This window comes from Acinonyx jubatus, chromosome B2 (genome assembly GCF_027475565.1).
Source record: "Acinonyx jubatus isolate Ajub_Pintada_27869175 chromosome B2, VMU_Ajub_asm_v1.0, whole genome shotgun sequence".
NCBI classification, from domain to species: Eukaryota; Metazoa; Chordata; class Mammalia; order Carnivora; family Felidae; genus Acinonyx; species Acinonyx jubatus.
This window is the reverse complement of record NC_069385.1, coordinates 146,501,931-146,520,878: the sequence shown is the minus strand read 5'-3', so window position 1 is coordinate 146,520,878 and position 18,948 is coordinate 146,501,931. Positions and strand designations below refer to the sequence as shown.

Below are 18,948 nucleotides of genomic sequence, written 5' to 3'. Positions count from 1 at the left end.
CTTTACCTCCCCCAACCCCATGGTACATAATCGTCTCTGCTCATGGTCCTGGGACAGCTCTTCCTGCCCACATGTCCCGTCCCCGAGCTTTAATAAAACCACCTTTTTGCCCTGAGGACACCTCAAGAATTCTCTCTTGGCCGTGGGCTCTGGACCCCAGCACCACTCCCAAACCCCACCGCTGGGACCTCATGTCCTGCAGAAGGAGAAGGAGCAAAGTCATGTGTCCTTCTCAAGGGGAGAATGGTAATAAACAGCCAGCTGTGATCTCAGAGCGGTTGTGCTCCTTGTCGCTGACATTGCAGTAGAAACGCCTGGCTTCATAACGCAGGGCCCAGGAGTTCAGTCTGGAGGGCAGGCTGGCAGGTGGTCCCCTAGGGCCGCTGGGGAACAGGGGAAGCAGGGAGAGGGGTCTGCACAGGCCAGATGCTCTCAGGAGGGGCAGGCCGTGCTCCCCATCCGCAAGGGGAAATACAGCTGGTTTCTAAATGCATTAACGTTTACCATAAGGCCTTTCTCGCCACGCGATGCGCCCAGAGCTGGGCACCAAGCCAAGTACAGGCACCCCAAAGCAGGCACGTGACCAAGGATATCTCAAACGGGTTTCAAGCCGGGTGAAGGTCTGTGTTGGCGTGTGCTCGTGCGCGCTTCGCACAAGTCTGTCCGAGAAACCGGAGCACTGGTCTTCCTCCAGCCTATCTGGAAACCAAAACGATAAGGCCGAAAGAGACCTGAAATCCAACTGAGCAGAGCCCTCCACAGCAAGGGAGGAAAAGGCCAAGGCGGGTGGGCAGGGGAGGGCAGATGCGGTTTCACCCAAGACCCCTACCTCCGGGGAGCAGACACACGACAGGAGGGACCTCGAGGGCGGGGGTTTCTCCCTGAGCAGGGAGGGGTGTGTGTCCCACCGCAGGCACCCCTGAACCTGGGGACCGGTGCTGGGGCGGGGACACCCCTAGAACATCTGGCTTGGGGAGCAAGAGGCGCTTCTGTCCAGGGGCCCCAGGGGCTCTGGGGCCTGAGATGCCCTCGTTTTCAAGGTCCCCGGGCTGACTCTCTCCTCCAGAGCTGCCTGGATTCCTTGTAAAGGAGATCACTGCTAATCTCACGGTGGCTGCCGGAGGGGCAGGGAGCAGTTGGGGCTATCTCCAGATGATGGAGGTGCTGGTGAGCACCATCTCGCTACTTCAGGGGCACAGGGGAACACTGCCGCCCCGAGTGCGGGTCCCCAGCGCCCCTGGCCTGCATCACCTGGGCTCCCGGGAGCCCCTTGCTCAGCCCTGGGCCACGCTCCACGCGGGTGGAGGGAACCAAGTCGAGAAGTGCTATCTGATCTCACCTCATGTGCTTTCTAAAACACAAAGCAGATGAACACACAAAACAAAACTCACAGATACAGAAAGCAGACTGGTAGTTGTCGAGGGGAAGGGGGCTGGAGGATGGGCGGAGGGCATCACTTGTATGGTGATAACTTCCTATTGTATACAAATACCGAGCTATTATGTAGTGCCCCTGCTACTGATGTTATACGCCAATTTTTCTTCAATGAAAAAAAAAAAACCCTCCCTCTAAAACCTCATGAAGGCACACAGCGTGGTGTCCGTGCAAGGACGGACAAGTGGATCAATGGAACAAAAGAGGAGCACATTCTGCATTTAACAAATGGGATGCAGAGGAGTACGGAGAGGAAATTGTGCTGGCGTAATTACATATCTGTATGAGAAAAATATACACCATACCTAAGAGCTAATTCCAGGTGCATTAATGCTGCAATGTAAAAGACAAAACTATAACGCATTTAGAAGAGAAGATAAAAAATACACACTGGGGACTTTTGGACAAGAATAAGGAATAAGACACAACAGCACTAAATACAGGAAAAGTGGGGGCGCCTGGGTGGCTCAGTCAGTTAAGTGTCCGACTTCGACTCAGATCATGATCTCATAGTTCATGGGTTTGAGCCCCTCGTCGGGCTCTGTGATGACAGCTTGGAGCCTGGAGCCTGCTTCAAGTTCTGTGTCTCCTTCTCTCTCTCTGCCCCTCCACTGCTCACACTCTGCCTCTCCCTCAAAAATAATAAACATTAAAAATTTTTTTAAAAAAATAAACATAGGAAAAGTGGATTGACTTAACGAGATTAAATTTACAAATTATTTTAAGAATAAGTGAAATGAAGAATTTGTTCATCAAAAAGCACTACGAAAGAATGAACCTAACTCACAAAATGGGAGGGGATGTTTGTGACGTAAGTAACCTACAGAGGACTAGTGTGAAAACTCAGAAATCAGAAAGAGCCTCTAGGACTATGAAGTCTGTGACTCCCAGAGAGAGAGGGAGCCAGGCAGATGTTTAGCCTGAGAGGTCACCAATGTCCCTTCTGCCTCACTCAACTAGAGACGAGTCACTAGGGCCCCCGGTCAAGGAGAGGGAATTTGGACCACCTTCTGCGGACCGGACAGACTGCCAAAGAATTTGTGCACATACTTTAAAATAACTACAGCAATCAACCTTATTAGAAAATTAAGAAAAGGCAAATTAATCCTGCAATTAGATGCTACTGATCTTCCACCAGAATTGCTAAAGTTAAAAAGACAAGAAATACTAATTATTGGCAAGGATGTGAAGTAATAGCTTCGATCACTACTATTCAGAGTCTAAACTGACACAAATACCGTGGGAGACAGCTGGACTTTCGTCAGTTGAAGATACACATACCACGTTATCCTAGACGTTTCCCTGGGAGAAACACGTGCACACATACAGCAGGAGACGAGTATCCGAATTTTCACAGTAGTGTTGTTTGTAGAGCCACAATTGGAAACAACCCGAGTGGACATTTGCACCAACGCCAATAAACAGTGTCAAACACTATTCAGCAGCTGACAACAGATCAGAGCTACAGAGAACGATACGGATGAACCTTACAAGCATAATACTGTGAAAGGAAGACACAAAGGAAACATTTAGTAGGATTATACTTACATGTAAGTTTCAAAAGGAGACAAAATTAACATGTGCACGTGGTGAAATGTATTAAGAATGTAACTACGCAGTTACTGTAATGCCCACGGTTTCCAAAATGTAGTTTGAAGTATCAAAAGCAAGGCCCATGGGGCGCCTGGGTGGCTCAGTGGGTTGAGTGTCCAACTTCGACTCAGGTCATGATCTCGCGGTTCATGAGTTTGAGCCCCGTGTCGGGTTCACAGCTGTCAGCGTGGGGCCCCCTTTTGGATCCTCTGTCCCGACCTCCCCCGCCCCTCCTCCACTCTCGCGCTCTCTCTCTCTTTCAAAAATAAAAAATAAGCGGCTCAGGAGTCAGGGTTTATTCCTTGGCGACCTAAAGGTTTGGAAAGGGGGAGAACTAATGACCACGGAGACGACGTGTGCAGACAGGAAGTCTCAGGTGTGAAGTCCCACCACAAGCTGTGGCTCCTGCACCAGCACCGACCAGTGCGGTCAGGCCACATGATTAGACAGAAGACCCACAGTCGGCAACTCAGGTTGAGACACACGACCAGGAGCCATGTAAGCAGAGCCTAGAACACTCTACCGAGGAAAAGACCATCCGTGTCCTCTTTCGGTCTTAAACTCTTGAAATGTGTTCACACGTCCTCCTGCAGGAAATTTGTTTACTGCGTGCTTCCTATGTGGCTGGTAGGCCGTTCGTTCAACACGCACTTAACGGATTATTAAGGTGTAGCCGCAGAGGACATGCGTTCCTCTGGACCCCGGGACGATGGCTGTCAGCAAAATGGGCAAAAGTCTCTGTCCCGGGGAATTCGCATGCTAATGGGAAATTCAGACAAATGAGTGAAAAAAGTATGTAGTATATGCACTTATAAGAAATAAAGCAGGAAGATGATGGGGACAACTTTTAAAAAGTGGTTTGAGGGGCGCCTGGGTGGCTCAGTCGGTGGAGCATCCCACTTGGGCTCAGGTCATGATCCCACAGTTTGTGAGTTCGAGCCCCGTGTCGGGCTCCGTGCTGACAGCTCAGAGCCTGGAGCCCGCTTCGGATTCTGTGTCTCCCTCTCTCTGCTTCTTTCCTGCTCATGCTCTGTCCCTCTCTGTCTCTCAAAAAATGAATAAACGTTAAAAAAAATTAAAAAAAAAAGTGGTTTGAAATTTTACGTACGTTGAGCAGGTAAGATTTCACTGAGCAAGTGCTATTTGAGCAAAGGCCTGAAGGACAGGAGGAAACGAGTTAGGCGCATCTTTGGGAAGAAAGAGCTTTCGGGGCAGAGCACACAGCAAGGGCGAAGGCCTGAGCCCAGAGCAGGCGTGGTTCGTGCCTGTCTGAGCACCAGCAGGAGGCGCTGTGGCTGGAGAAGACGGGGAGGGGAGGGAGGTCACTAGAAGCAGCTGGGCTTTTATCCGAATGAGAGGGGAGCCCCTGGAGAGTTCTGCCCTCATTCTGTGTAGACAGGAAGAAGGCAAGGAACATTGAAACAGGAGACCAGTGACGAGTCTGTTGCACACATCTCGGCAGCAGGCAAGGGAAGATGGGCGTTCCAGTGGGACAGCACCGCACAGACGGGTTATAGTTGGGGAAGACGGGTGAGGAGCCAGACTGGGGAGGGGGGGCAGGAGTCCAGTTTCGGACGGTGGCAAGTGTAAAATACCTGTGCAGGAAACGATTGCATCTGTGAAGCTGGAGTTAGAAGGCATAGTCCGAGATGAAAAGAGGCATTTGCACATACGCGGCATTTGAGGACTGGGCCCCGAACATGGCCATGCCCCGGGAAGGGACAAACCAGGGAGTGATACCACATCATGTAACAAGTGCTGTTAATAACACGGAAATAACCCCAGGGATCCTGGGTGTATTCCGGGAGCTGCAAAGCCAGTCTTGAGGCGTCCTCAAAAGCTTCCAGAAGGAGGTGATGGGTGGTGTCTGAACTGAGACCCAAAGCACAAGCAGGGGCTGGCAAATCGGGAAAGGGGAAGGAGTTCCAGGGTGACCGCGCCTGCAAAGCGGAGAAGCAAGGGAGGACATGAGACAATAGGAAGGTCACTGTGCCCGTGCGCTCCAGCCTCGCTGTCACACTCTCCTGCTGGAGGACTGGGTCTCTTCCACGATTTCTTTGGGGGGCGATGAGGGGGAGGGGGTAACGAATTCCACATGCACATCCATTACATCTCCCACTAAGGCAGGTGCAAATAGAACACAACCCACAGGAAGTGTTTTTAACACAGATTTGGGGTCGCAGGAAATAACATCAGATTTCAAAGCTTATACCTGTCTTTGGTTCCTAGAAGCGTATGGTAGGAAGATCAAGAAAGACCAAATACAAAATGACAGTATTGGGATAAAGTTCCATGGGAGACATGAAGTGGAAATAACGAATTCAAGGGGATAAAGGATCCAAGTAAACTCTTCCACGGAAGATTAAAGAAGGGGTCTCTCTGTCACAAGGGATATTGCTAAGTATATTTTTAATGTTTAATTATCTGTGAGAGAGACAGCGCAAGCAAGGAGTGGCAGAGAGCAAGAGAGAGAATCCAAAGCAGGCCCCGCTGCCAGCACGGAACCCCTTGCGGGGCTTGAACATACATCCTGTGAGATCAGGACCTGACCTCAACTCTGCCACTTAACCAACTGAGACGCTCAGGTGCCCCGAGGCATGTGGCTAAGTATTAAGTTACCTTTTAGATTTCTTTGATACAAGTCACAACACCCTTTGGAAGAATTTAAACATGTGAAGAAAAATGTTACATGTCCACTGAAAAAAAATGTAACAGGGAATACTAAATTGCCAACATTCTTTCAGGGGTTAAGAACACCAGCCCAGGGTACAAAGTAGGGCCACTCACAGTCACCACGACATTTCTCTTCCTTTTTAACGACTCATTTTTTTCTTACAGCAAGAAAAAAAAATTGGCAGATGTTCCCAAATTTCTCAGATTCTTACCAGCGTTCTCCCCTGGTTGCTTTTCACATTTCTTCTCTTGTTCTTTGTTAGTTATTTATATTTTTATTGTTTCTTTGTTCCTCTTGGTATCCTTTTTGGTTATTTCTCGGTGCCCTGTAAATAAGGGGTTAAAGATTTCACTAAGCATTCCATAAATATTTACTGGAAACAATCGGTTGCGTTTGTTTATCTTCCCCTTCTACAACTGTACTCAAATAAGGATTGTTTTCTGGATGTATATTCCTTCTCTGTTGTTTTCTAGATGCACATTCCTTCTCTACCTACAGAAAACATAAAGTGCTGAGTGAACTGACTGACTATAGAGATTAAACGCCTGTTCAGCTGCCTTTCCTGAATGCAAGAATGAATCAACCACGCTGTTGAGCTGAAGTAGTTTCAATCTTATTTATGCATCTGGACAGGGCTGTGCTCTGAGAGCCTGGGTAGCTCAGTTGGCAGAGCATCAGACTTTTAATCTGAGGGTCCAGGGTTCAAGTCCCTGTCCAGGCAGTATGGTCCTTGCTTTCCCTAGGGGTCTGAAGGTTCTCTAGGTTTTTGTCCTTCAGAGAAGGTTAAGCTTGGGTTCAAGTTAGACGACTTTTACCTGTCCCAAGTAAAACCTTACCCAGTAGCCAAGGTTTGCTATTTATTCTATTCCAAGCAGAAGACAACTTTAGCACTTTTTAATAGATTTCCCAGGAACACAGTACAAAATGTTCAAAAGTCCATGGAGTGTAAGAAAACTATTCCTCTAGACTTGGGTGTTTTAGAAAAGGAACTGGAAACCATATTTACGGAGTAAGGTGTTCACCGTGTCAAAATCCAGGACCTTCAGATTTTCTGTCCTTTGTGCTCACAACTGAGCCCCTTGGCAGGTGAGGAGAGTCTCTGCCAAACCCCCCTGATGTCACTTTGTTTTTTCTTTTTTTTTTTAAGTCGGCTTCACGCTCAGCACGGAGCCCAACAAGGGGCTTGGGACTCACGACCCCGAGATCAAGACCTGAGCTGAGCTCAAGAGCCAGGTGCTTAACTGACTGAGTCACCCAGGCGCCCATGTCACATTCTAATGATAAACAAAAACGGTGTGGAGTTAACTCGTCCGATACTGCAGTATGGTCTTAGGTGACATATTTATCCGACCCAGAAACACCAGGACACTTTGCATTTTGCAAAAGTGCATTTTGTTCATTTCTATAATTTTGGCAAAGTGCAGGTTGATGGTGCTGTTGATTGTTCAGTGGATTATATTTTTCTCCAGAAACACACATTTCCCCCTCCCTCTCTGCCTACAGATTGTACTTCCCATTCCACTTGAAGATGTTACGATGGTTCCATAGGAAATCCTAAGGAAACTAAAAACAAACACAAACGTCCCAGAACTAATAAGTATGTTCAGCAAAGTCACAGAATACAAGATCAGAATACAAAAATCCATCGTATTTCTATACATTAGCAATAAGCATGTGGGCACCAGAACTAAAATACAGTACCATTTAAATGGTACTTAAAAAAATAACTTAGCTTCAAATCTACCTGGATATGTACATGCGGAAAAACACAAAACTACAAAATGCTGTTGAAACAAATCAAAGACCTAAATAAATGGAGAAATATTCTGTGTTCATTTGATTGGAAGACCCAAAGACGTCAAGTCTTGTCAAAGTTAGATACAGGTTTAACAGAATTCCTACCAAAATCCGGGTGAGTTTTTTGTAGACACGAACACGACTATTCTACAATGTATATGACAAGGCAAATGAGTTAGAATAACTAAAACAATTCTGAGAAAAAGAGAAATAAAGTGGAAGAAACCAACCTTCTTATTTCAAGACTTATTTTACAGCCACAGTAAGAGACCGTACATCATTGGCAGACAGACGTGTAAGTCAAAGAAACAGTAGAGAACCCATAGATCGCCACATACAAGTACAGCTAAGTGATTTTTGACAAAAGTGCAAAAGCAATTTAGAAGAGGAAGGAAAGTCTTGGTCTTCTCAAAAAAAAAAGGTGGTGAACGAATTTGATATCCATAGGCAAAAAAGCACAAACCTCAACCTAAACCTCACACCTTATTAAAAACGTAATTGGAAATGATAAGTAAAATACAAGGGGTGCCTGGGTGGCTCAGTCAGTTGAGTGTCTGACTTGGGCTCAGGTCATGATCTCATGGTTTGTGGGTTTGAGCCCTGCAACGGGCTCTGTGCTAACAGCTCGGAGCCTGGAGCCTGCTTCGGATTCTGTCTCCCTCTCTCTGCCCCTCCCCCCCCACACTCTGTTTCTCTCTGTCTCAAAAATAAATTTAAAAAAAACATAAAAGTGTAAAACTTTTAGAAAAAAATAAAATCTGGAGGACCTCGGGCTTGCAGAGCTTTAGACATGACACCAAAAACACATCCATAAAAGACAAATGTGACTCATTGAATTTCGTCAAATTAAAAGCTTTTGCTCTGGAAAGGACCCTCTTAAGAGGATAAACAGGCAAGTTACAGTTGGGAGAAAATATTTGCAAACCACATATCTGGCAAAAGACTCAGCTAGACTATGTGAAGAATTCTCAAAACCCAACATTAAAACAGCAACCAGCCTGGATGCCTGGCTGGCTCTGTGGATAGAGCATCTGACACTTGGTCCCAGGGGCTTGAGTTCAAGCCCCATGCTGGGTGTGGAGCCTACTTAAGAAATAAATCCATGGAGGTGGGCACAAGACACGAAGAGACATTTTACCAAAGAGGATATACAAATGGCCCGGCAAAAGATGTTCAATATCACCAGTCATTTAGGAAATGTGAGTTCAGACCATGATGAGGTGTCACCGCGCACCCCTCAGAAGAGTTACAGTAACACAGTTTAGTTGTGTGACCCTGCTTAGGACTGGCCGGGGGGCACAGAAACCGGGGCTGTCACCCATGGCTGATGGGAAGGGAAAGTGGTGCAGCCGCCCTGGAAAGCAGTTTGGTCGCCTCTTTCAAAAAGCTACGCACCAGCAATTCCACTGCTGGGTGGTTATCCCAGGACAACGAGAACTTATGTCCACACAAAGCCCCACATTCTCACTCAGAGCAGCTTTGTTTGTAATAGCCCAAACTGGGAAACAGCCCAAACGCTGCCCAGTAGGTGGTTGGGTAAACACACGGTGGTCCACCTATTCTGTGGAATACAGCTCAGCAGTAAAAACAAACAAACAAACAGCTCTTCGAGGTACTCACAGAAAACGGAGGGCAGGCTGAATCTCTACAAAGCCTTTGGATTCATGGGTCCTGCCATTTGAACAAAGGCCGGGAGCAAATCCTATAGAGATCAGAAGTAAGAATTCTCCGGGTAGAGGGGACCATCAGAACAGTATGTTGGATACGGTGAAACAGAGAAAAACCCCAGCGGAATATGCCCTAAGAGGCAAGAATGCTGCCACAGATGAGGGGACAGAAACCGCCTCTCAAATGTAGGACAGAGGTGGGAACGCTGACTCAGAGAGGACAGTGTGGCCTGTGTACTATCCCTTCACCTGCCACAGGGACACACATACAGGGAGGCATCTGGGGTATAGACCCTGACAAAGTTCACTTGTTTACTGTGTAATACCAAACGGAAAAGCTGCTGGAACCAGAACCTTTTCCCTAACTCTTTGACTACTGGTCCCCTCCAATATGAAAAGGGCACTGTCTTCCACTCCATTGTTTGACTCCAGGGGGACAAAGCCATTTTTTATTACCATTATACAGGTGCCAGTGTTTTTCAATCTACTATGTGTCTCAGAAGTGTAAAATCAACAGCGAAGAAAAGGCCAAGACTGGTATCTTAATAAATGAAATAGACTATCATGGGAGTGGGAACTATCAGAATAAACCCCATGTGGTAAAATATTGTGTGATGGAATTTGGTTTCTCTTCCTTTCTCTCTCTTTCTCTCTCGATTGAAAGATAGATAAACCAGTAGACAGATTGTTTGCATACTGTATTGAGTTGTGATTTAACATGTATTTCTGACTCGGGGGGATGCGGTCCGAAAGTTTGAAGGCTGTGCGCCCGCGCTCTGCTCCGGGGAGGGCCGTGCGCGCCCCCGCTCTGTCCCCGGAAGGGCCGCGCGCGCCCCCGCTCTGTCCCCGGAAGGGCCGTGCGCGCCCCCTCTCTGCCCCGGGACCGGCCGCGCGCGCCCGGCTCTGGCACAGGAGCAAGCGTGCAGAGGCCGCCCCTCCAGTGTCCCTGCGGACGGGCGTGGGGCGAAGGGGAGACGAATACCTGCAGCAAGCGAGCGGCGGCCCCGCGAGCTCGTTCACGCCCGTCGTCCCGAAGTTTCCATCAGCGAGGATCCGAGGTTCTCAGCGATCGGGACGCGCCCTCGGGCCTGGCGGCCTCGCGGGGGCAGCGACGAGCCAGGGCGGTTGTTCCGGGACGTGCCCAAAGTTCTGCTCTGATCGGAGCCAAGGGAATGCAGCTCCTGTCTCTATCGGTGTCTCGTTTTTTATTTCCGACGGCGTGTGTGAGTGTGACTGTGCGCGTGTGTGTGCGTGAGTGCGTACGTGCGTGAGTGCGCGCGTGAGTGCATGCACGTGTGTGAGTCTGAGTGCGCGCGTGCGTGTGAAAACGGCTCCCGACGGGATCCAGCGGAGACTGTGGCCCCCGTGCAAGCCCGGGAGCACCGCGCTGGGTGGGTCCCCTCTGTTCCCGGCGCGCCGTCCCCGGGACAGTCTGCTTCCTTGCAGCACAAACAGAAAACCTCCTTTTCCTCCTCGCGACGGTCTGCGAGCCTTTTGGAGGGGAAGCCCGCGCGGCGGTGGCACGACTCCTCTGACGGCGGCGGGTCCGCTCCGCGACGACTCGGATCGCGCCGAAAAGGCCGCACGGAGTTGCTCAGCGCACTTTCCCCCCGCGGCTCTCTGAGCGAAGAGCGGCTCCTGGAAAGTAAATCAAGTTAAGGGGGAAAAAAAAAAAATCCCGAGCTTGCACACTCTTGGGCTGGTTGGACAAGCGCGGTCCCGGAGGTCGGGGCCCTTGGCCGCCTGGTCGGGGGAGAGCGGATCTCCCACACGCGGAGAGGAGGGTGACAATCCTTTCGAAGAGAAGGGGATAGAAAAAAAAAAAAAAATATATATATATATATATATATATATATATATAGCTCAGCTCCGACAAGGTGATGTTTGTCATTAATAAAAAAAACAGAGGAGCCAACAGGTGAAGCAGAGTGGCGCAGCGGAAGCGTGCTGGGCCCATAACCCAGAGGTCGATGGATCGAAACCATCCTCTGCTATGAGCCTTTTACACTTGCCTCCTCGTGCAGCAGAGTTTTACTAAATTAGACAATGAGCCCAAACACCTAAACCAGTTTCCAGATCTTCCTCGAATCTGGATTCTTCGTTCCCAACTTCCTTTGAAAACATGCCTCCTCCAAGTAGGCAATTCTCAAACTTCCACCCAGCTCAAGTTCCCAGAAGGGTGAAATTCCTTCCATCCAGGGTGTCCAGAACAATGGGAAATATTCCTTCAGTTAAGGTGGTCTTATATATGCTCCGAGATTTCATGGAGAACGTGACAAACTCCATATTTACTTCTGCCATATCTTCCAGCAAAGGGATTTCCAAATGTGCTAATATCTACCGGTGATGTTTTGATTGCGTTGCATAAATGCAAATATAACTCAAACCAAAAGAATTAATTATGATACAGATGTGTGGTCCTATCAAACAGCAAAGTTGCAGATTGTGATATTTATCCTTACATTTAGTGCAGGCTAGTGTAACAGCATGAGCAAAGGAGGACTTTAAGGAAATATACATTATATACATAAAATCTGCATAATGTATACATTATAGACAAAAATCTTTTATATACATAAAATATACATAAATATACATAAAATCTGCATAAACTCATTCAAGGAGAAAGAGAATCGAATATAAAATTTCCCTTCATAGAAGGGCATGTTTTTCTATTTTTTAAAGGGATTTTGGCCGGTAGTCAATCACTATGGTTTTTAGACTCCATTTAATGTGATAAAGGAGTGTGATGCCAGACTTCAAAAAACAGTGAAAAGTTTACGATATGCCAGTCATTACAGTCTTCACGCATATCTGATGAAAAACGTTAGGTATTTGTTTAAAAAGTACATGAGGGCAAAAAGTAGTTTAGAAGGTAAAATCATCCCCAAACTAGTGAAGTTCAGGGCACAAAGCAGGGTCACATATGCCAGGACATTCCCTTCCCTGGATGCTTCATTTTTTTTTTTTTTACATCAGTAAATATTTGGCAAAATGTAGTAATAATTCCAACCATTGCTCTCTACCGATTGCTTTCCCCTTCTCCTAATTCGTCATTAGTTTTGTTTTTTCTTGGTCATCCAGAGAAGACCAGTGACCATGATAAGTGTTACTAAATATATTCCAAAGACAATCAATTGGTTCCACTTTTGAGTCTCACCCTTACAAACTCTATGTCAATAAGCAAGGGTTGTTGTGTCGATGCTAGCTACTTCCTTCTACGTAAACCGGAATGGCTTCTCAGACACGGTACAAACAACGTAGAACAGCTCACCAGTGACTACGGCGTAGCGCTCAGGATACCTGAATACACTTCTCCGTGAATTGGTCCCATGGACTTGAACCCGTTTCTTCAACAGTCTTCCCTGAGTCCAAGAACGTATTTACAATACTCATCAATAGCAGCAATATTTGCTGAAACCATTTCTGTATATGAATAAAAGCTACTTCCTGGGGGCCTATGGGGCTTGGTTGGTAGAGCCAGAGACATTTAATTCCAGAGTCAAAGGTCCAAAGCCTCCTCCAAGTAAGAGAGTATTTTCTCCTTTGAGGCGCAAGGTTCCTTTCTTTGTACCTGAAGGAATATGTTCAAGGTACCGTACCCAAGGGACTTCACACCCATGGATTTGATTTAAAGGCTAAATTCTGGGACCTCTGGGGCCTCTCGGGACCTGGTGAGTGTGTTTTGCATAAGTGAGTGTCATAGATCACTGGCCAGAGGCCAGACTCTGGAGGCAGCCTCTAAGATGACCCCAATGATCTTTACCTCTTAATATTCTTGCCCTTGTATAGCTCCTACACCATCGTTTCAGGGTTGGTCTTTTGTGGCCAAACACAGAGGTGGTTGTGGCTCTTGGGGAAGCCAGGTGCCATGTCCTGAGCGGCCCCAGGAAGAGGCCCATGTGGGGAGGAAGCGAGTCCCCCGACCAGTACCTTTGGGAGAGTTTGGCACGGGACCCTCCTGCCAGAGTCACGCCGTAAGATGGCTGGAACTCTAGCTGGCATCTTGTTGGCAACCTTAGGCGGGACCGTGAGCTGCAACCACCCAGAAAGGACACTCCTGGACTTCCGATCTACAGACCTCATGAGATAAGTGCTTGTTGATTGTTTCAACTACTAAATGTGGAATTGCTCCAGTAATAGATCAGTAATACAAACCTCAAACTCTGTTTGTGACTTGCGGCTCCCTGAACTACTCGGGAACGGCATCTAGGAGGCCTGTCCGCTCAGAGGCCCACTTTGGGGCTTTGACTTCTTAGTAGTGAGGATGTTTTCCATCTCTTCCACTCCACAGCTCCCAGAGCGACAAGACCATTGTTCCTGCAGTTCACTGGGAGTGGGGGCTGAGTTTTGTTTCTAGGTCATCGTTAGATGAACGTGTACCAGGAGGGACGTGCGATAACACAGAGTGATCCTCTATTTGCAACAGATCCCAATGACGTCGCCTTGCCTCAATTTAGAAGCTGCCAAGATAGAAATGCAATTTTGCCTCCAGGAGTAAGAGCCTTAAAAGCAAAAGCAACGTGGTGCCCTAAGTGCTCTCCTGCTCTGTGTTTTTCCTTTTAGATTCCATTTTCACATGTCCCTTAGGTCTCTGCAACGTTTTATTATTTTCATTTTCTAAAATGAACTCTCAAAGAACGGATTTGTAACGTATGTATTGATTCATAACAGTCCTTAAGCTTTTAAAGAATTGGCTTATAATATTTTAAATCACACAATTCATATAGATGGCGGTAAATAAATTTTCACGCAGAAAACCCGCAAGGAACCGCCATCTAGATCAAGAAACAACATTTCTTTTAAAGCAGGTTCCACGTCCAACGTGGGGCTCAAACTCACGACCCTGAGGTCAAGCGTCACACACTCCACCAGCGGAGTCAGCCAGGTGCCTCCGGATCAAGAAATACAATATCACCAGCACCTCAGAGACGACCGCGAGGCCACCTGTCAGGCGCTTTCCTCCAAAAAGTAACCACCGCTCTAACTTCTAACACCAAAGTTTAGTTTCCACTGTCCTTAAAATATATGTCAGTCGAGTCCTCTTGTCTATGCTCCTTTGTGTCTGGCTTTTTTAATTCAATTACGCCTGTAAAGTAATCTATGCTATTGAATGTAGCAATAGCGTCTTCATTTTCATGGCAGGAAAGTATTCCATCGTACGTATATTACACAACTTATCTATTTGGGACGACTACAAGTAAAAAACCAAAAAAAGGAACATTTTTGTATATGTCGGGGTCTGAGTCTATATACAGAGGCGGAATGTTGGATCAATGAGATTCGTTGACAGGTCCAACACTATAAAATGTTGCCCAACAGACTCCCAAAGTTGTAACAATTTACACTCTTTGATTTTGCCATTCTGCTAGGTGTATGGCTGCAACTCAAACATCTTAATTTGCATTGCCTTGATTAATAATGAAGCCAAGCATATTTTAATACGCTTAGGGGCTTTCTGCGTACTTTTATTTTGCTAAAAAGCCTTTTCAAATGTTTGTGCTTTTTCTACCGGGTTGTCTGTACGTTTATTATTGATTTGTGGGTGTTGTTTACGTATTGTGGATAAAAGACTTGTGTCAGTCAGATGTGCTGGAAATATCTTTTCCCACATTACAGTTTGGCTATCAACTCTCTTAACGACGTCTTTTGACATACAGAAATTTCCTGATTTCAATTTAACCCAGAATATCAATATTTTCCTTTATGGGCGTGCCACTCAGTTTTCTGTTTACGGAATCTTTGCCTACTCCATGCTCGTGAAGATATCCCTTTATGTTAGCTTCTAGAAGCTTCGTTTCACCCTTCATATTTAAGTCTAAGATTAATACGGTATTGATTTTTGTTTATGTGATATAAAGGACAGGATTTATTTTTTCAGTATTGTTTATTGAAAAACCATTCATTCCCCCCACTGCTATATAGTGCAATCTTTCTCATAAATTGTGTCTACAAATGTTTGGTTCTGTTTCTGGACACTGATTGCACTGGTCTATTTTTAGCATACTGTCCTACCATGGCATTCGATAAGCCTTGATATCTGTCTGTGTACATCCTCTCATTTTGTTTTTTTTTCAACAGAGTATTGGATTTTATATTTCCATTCCAAGTATAGAATGAGCTTGTCAATTTTCACAATACTGTCTTTTAATTGTAATTGCATTGAGTTTATAACCAATCATTTTAAGGAGAACTACAATTTTACAATACTGATTCTTTGATTCAATAAACACAGGATATTGTTAATCAGGTTTTCTTCACAGTCTCCTGACAACGTTTTATTGCTTTCTGAATAGAGGTCTTCCCACTTTGGTAAGATTTATGTCTCCAATGGCTTCAAGTCACATACACACACACGCACACCCTATGTGTGTGTATGTAACTATATATATATATATGTATATATATATACATATATATAATATAATACATATGGGGGTGCGTGTGTATGTAACTATGTACATAATGTATATGGGAGGTGCATGTGTGTGTAACTATATATATAATATAATATATATGGGGGCGTGTGTATGTAACTATACATATTATATGGGGGTGCGTGCGTGTGTAACTATATATATAATATACGTACATTCCTCTCACCCTGTTCTAATAATCCTTAGTGGGAGAGTTGATGAAAAGCTAGTCAGTTATGCCCAGAAATGATTTTCTTTCTTGGATGTTAGCTTTTTAGTTCCTACTAGATTATAAAGTATTTTATAATTTTAGGAAAAATTTTAAATTTAATGTCATTTAGATTAGGAATATTCAGTGAGAGGATATACTACACGTGGAACTAGAAATCTGTTCCATGATTTCTTCTGGAAATCATAAATCTAACCAACTCTATAAATCTAATGCAAAATGTGTGCAAATAAATGATTTACAAGACAGTATGAAAATGAGAACTAATCTGCTTATTTAAAAATGTATTTATAGGACATCTTGGGCACATACAAATGTTAATAATAGATACATAGCCCAATCTAGAAACAAAATATTACAAATGAAAATGTGGTTCCCAACTTTTTGCATCTTCTACCAAACCCCTTAAAGATAACACTCTCTTGGGGGCACTGGGGCGGCTCAGTCAGTTGGGCGTCTGACTTCAGCAGCTCAGGTCATGATCTCACAGCTCGTGAGTTCGAGCCCTGCGTCGGGCTCTGTGCTGACAGCTCAGAGCCTGGAGCCTGCTTCTGCTTCTGTGTCTCCCTCTCTTTGCCCCTCCCCTGCTCATGCTCTGTCTCTCTCTGTCTCAAAAATAAATAAAAACATCAAAAAATTAAAAAAAAGATAACACTCTCTTGAATTTGATTTTTACCATTAATTACATTTCTTTATTTTTACTGCATTGTATTTTTTTATCGATATAATTTTCCACGTTTTTAGAATTTATATGTACGTTATATTGTACATATTCATCCACAATGTGCTCTTATTCTTGAAGAGATTTTCATAGATTGAATCAAAATGGATTCATATTTCTCAAATTTTTTACCTAGATGTAATCGAGACTGCTGTCTAATACTCATAATAATTCTAGGGGCGCCTGGGTGGCTTGGTTAAGCGTTGGACTCTTGGTTTCAGCTCAGGTCATGATCTCACTGTTTATGGGATCGAGCCCTGTGGGATGGAGTCCTGAGTCGGGTTCCACACTGACAGTACAGAGCCTGCTTGGGACTCTCTCTCTCCCTTTCTCTGTGCCCCTCCCCTGCTTGCTCTCTCTCTCTCTCTCAATATGAATAAACTTTTTTATTAAAATGTTTTTTTAATGTTTACTTATTTTTGAGACAGAGAGCAAGTGGCAGAGGGGCAGACAGAGGGTGACACAGAATCCAAAGCAGGCTCCAAGCTGTCAGCACAGAGCACGACACAGGGCTCGAACTCACAAACCATGAGATCATGACCTGAGCCAAAGTCAGACGCTTAACCCACTGAGCCACTCAGGCGCTCCTTGACATAGGTAAGCTTTTAAAATCATACCAATTCTGACACCGTGTTCTCTTGCAATTAAAACAATTTTTATCAGTATTTTTTAGATGCAGTAGAAATCCCAGTTGTGAGCAAGGGAAAAGGATCATATTTGAAAAGGCACAGGCATATCTGGAAACCCTATTACCATATTTAATCAACATCAAAGCACAGACCATTGGGTAACAAGACGAGAGAAAACTAGTGATGCTCTCCCTCTCCGGCATCAGGTTTATCTCGTAGAAAGAGCCCATATAAATGGAAAGACACATGTTAGCCCCGTAAAAGAAAACAAAGCAGCTTACTAGCAAGAAGGGGACGTGGGTGGCTTTTGTTTCGGGGGAAAAGATCAAGGCGAGAGGCTGGTCCCGTGAATCCGCAGGGCTGTCTTGTGGTGCCTGAACAGGACGGTCACCATGTAGAAACTGGTCCAAATCATGAGGAACAAAAAGAAGAAATCTTGCATAAACATGACAGTTCGCAACAACATTGCCTGATGGTACGCGAACCGCCTTGTTTCACAGAACTTCAGGGAATATACGGGTCCGACCCCAGCGGAGCTGCCTGTGACCACAGTGCTTATGATGACCCACGTGTTGATTAGCACCTTGCTGGCCCAGGAGTAAACCAACAGGGGCAGGATGTGTGCGTAGATCTTGGACTTGAGCCATGCCCACCTGGAGTGAGCAGGGCTGATGACAAGGGCCTGAAAACTGCTCAGGAGAGAAGCAGCACATATGCAAACACCCCGCGTCGCTCTGTGAATGCACAGCACAGCTTTACAAATGTTTTGGACAGCCTCCAAAACATCCTGACTCCGAAGGGGGACGTGATATACGGGACGCCCCTGAAGGTGGCTGTTGTCACATCAGCCAAAGTTAGATGAACGAGAATGGCATCTAAGGGCTTTTTCTGATGAGGTCGCATGAATGCGACGTGCAGATACACAACGAAGAGCAGGAAGCCCCCCGGGCGCCCGATGCCAGTTTGAAAGGTAATTAAAACCCCCCAAATTACGTCAGTTGAAAAGAAAACTTGCACGATTGTTTGACGGAGGCAGCGTCACTTAAAGGGTCACATAAATCTATTTCCAGTATGACAGCAGTCGCGGGGGCCCTAGAACGAATGTTCAGGGATCCACAGCACATCTGTGCTGTCTCCAGAGGCTCGGTGTCATGCCCCATTCACACTCCTGGAGGAGCGTTTCTCTGTATGGACCAGTTCAGCTTCGCGTGCACACCTTGATCCTTGTTCTAGGCCATTTTCCAGGAGGGGTCTGTTCTACTTTAAAGACAGTTCTGCAAAAAGCAAAAAAGAAAGAAAGAAAGAAAGAAAGAAAGAAAAAATAAGGACAATGTAGAATATAACAAAAGGCATTTTTTCTTCAAATTCCAATATTGTTTTTTTTTAATTCTAACCTTTAATTTTAAATATTTTGTCCCTTTTATGGACAACAGTAGTACAGGTGGGGCATCTGGGTGGCTCAGTCAGTTGGACGTCTGACTCTGGATCTCAGCTCAGGTCGTGATCTCACGGTTGCTGGGTTCGAGCCCCACGTCGGGCTCTGGGCTGATGGCTCGGAGCCTGGAGCCTGCTTCGGATTCTGTGTCTCCCTCTCTCTCTGCCCCTCCCCCCCCCCTCTCTCTCTCTCAAAAATAAATAAACATTTTTCTAAAAACTTAAAAAAATGGTACTACATGTATAGAATTCACTTTTCAGCATAATTACCGCACACTGCTGCGTTACGAATCATAAAACATATTTAGACCACACAGTTAAAACTCCTGAGTAGTTTCTGCGGTTAAAATGCTA

The 18,948-nt window shown here is 45.7% G+C and overlaps 2 non-coding genes across 2 annotated transcripts; both read left to right on the top strand.

Annotated features, from left to right (window-relative positions):
- The first annotated feature begins 6,349 nt into the window (after positions 1 to 6,349).
- Positions 6,350 to 6,422, top strand: TRNAK-UUU (transfer RNA lysine (anticodon UUU)). The gene has a single exon. It is a non-coding gene; the product is annotated as a tRNA-Lys (tRNA).
- Positions 6,423 to 11,087: 4,665 nt separating this feature from the next.
- Positions 11,088 to 11,159, top strand: TRNAM-CAU (transfer RNA methionine (anticodon CAU)). Its single transcript has one exon. It is a non-coding gene; the product is annotated as a tRNA-Met (tRNA).
- Positions 11,160 to 18,948: the final 7,789 nt, after the last annotated feature.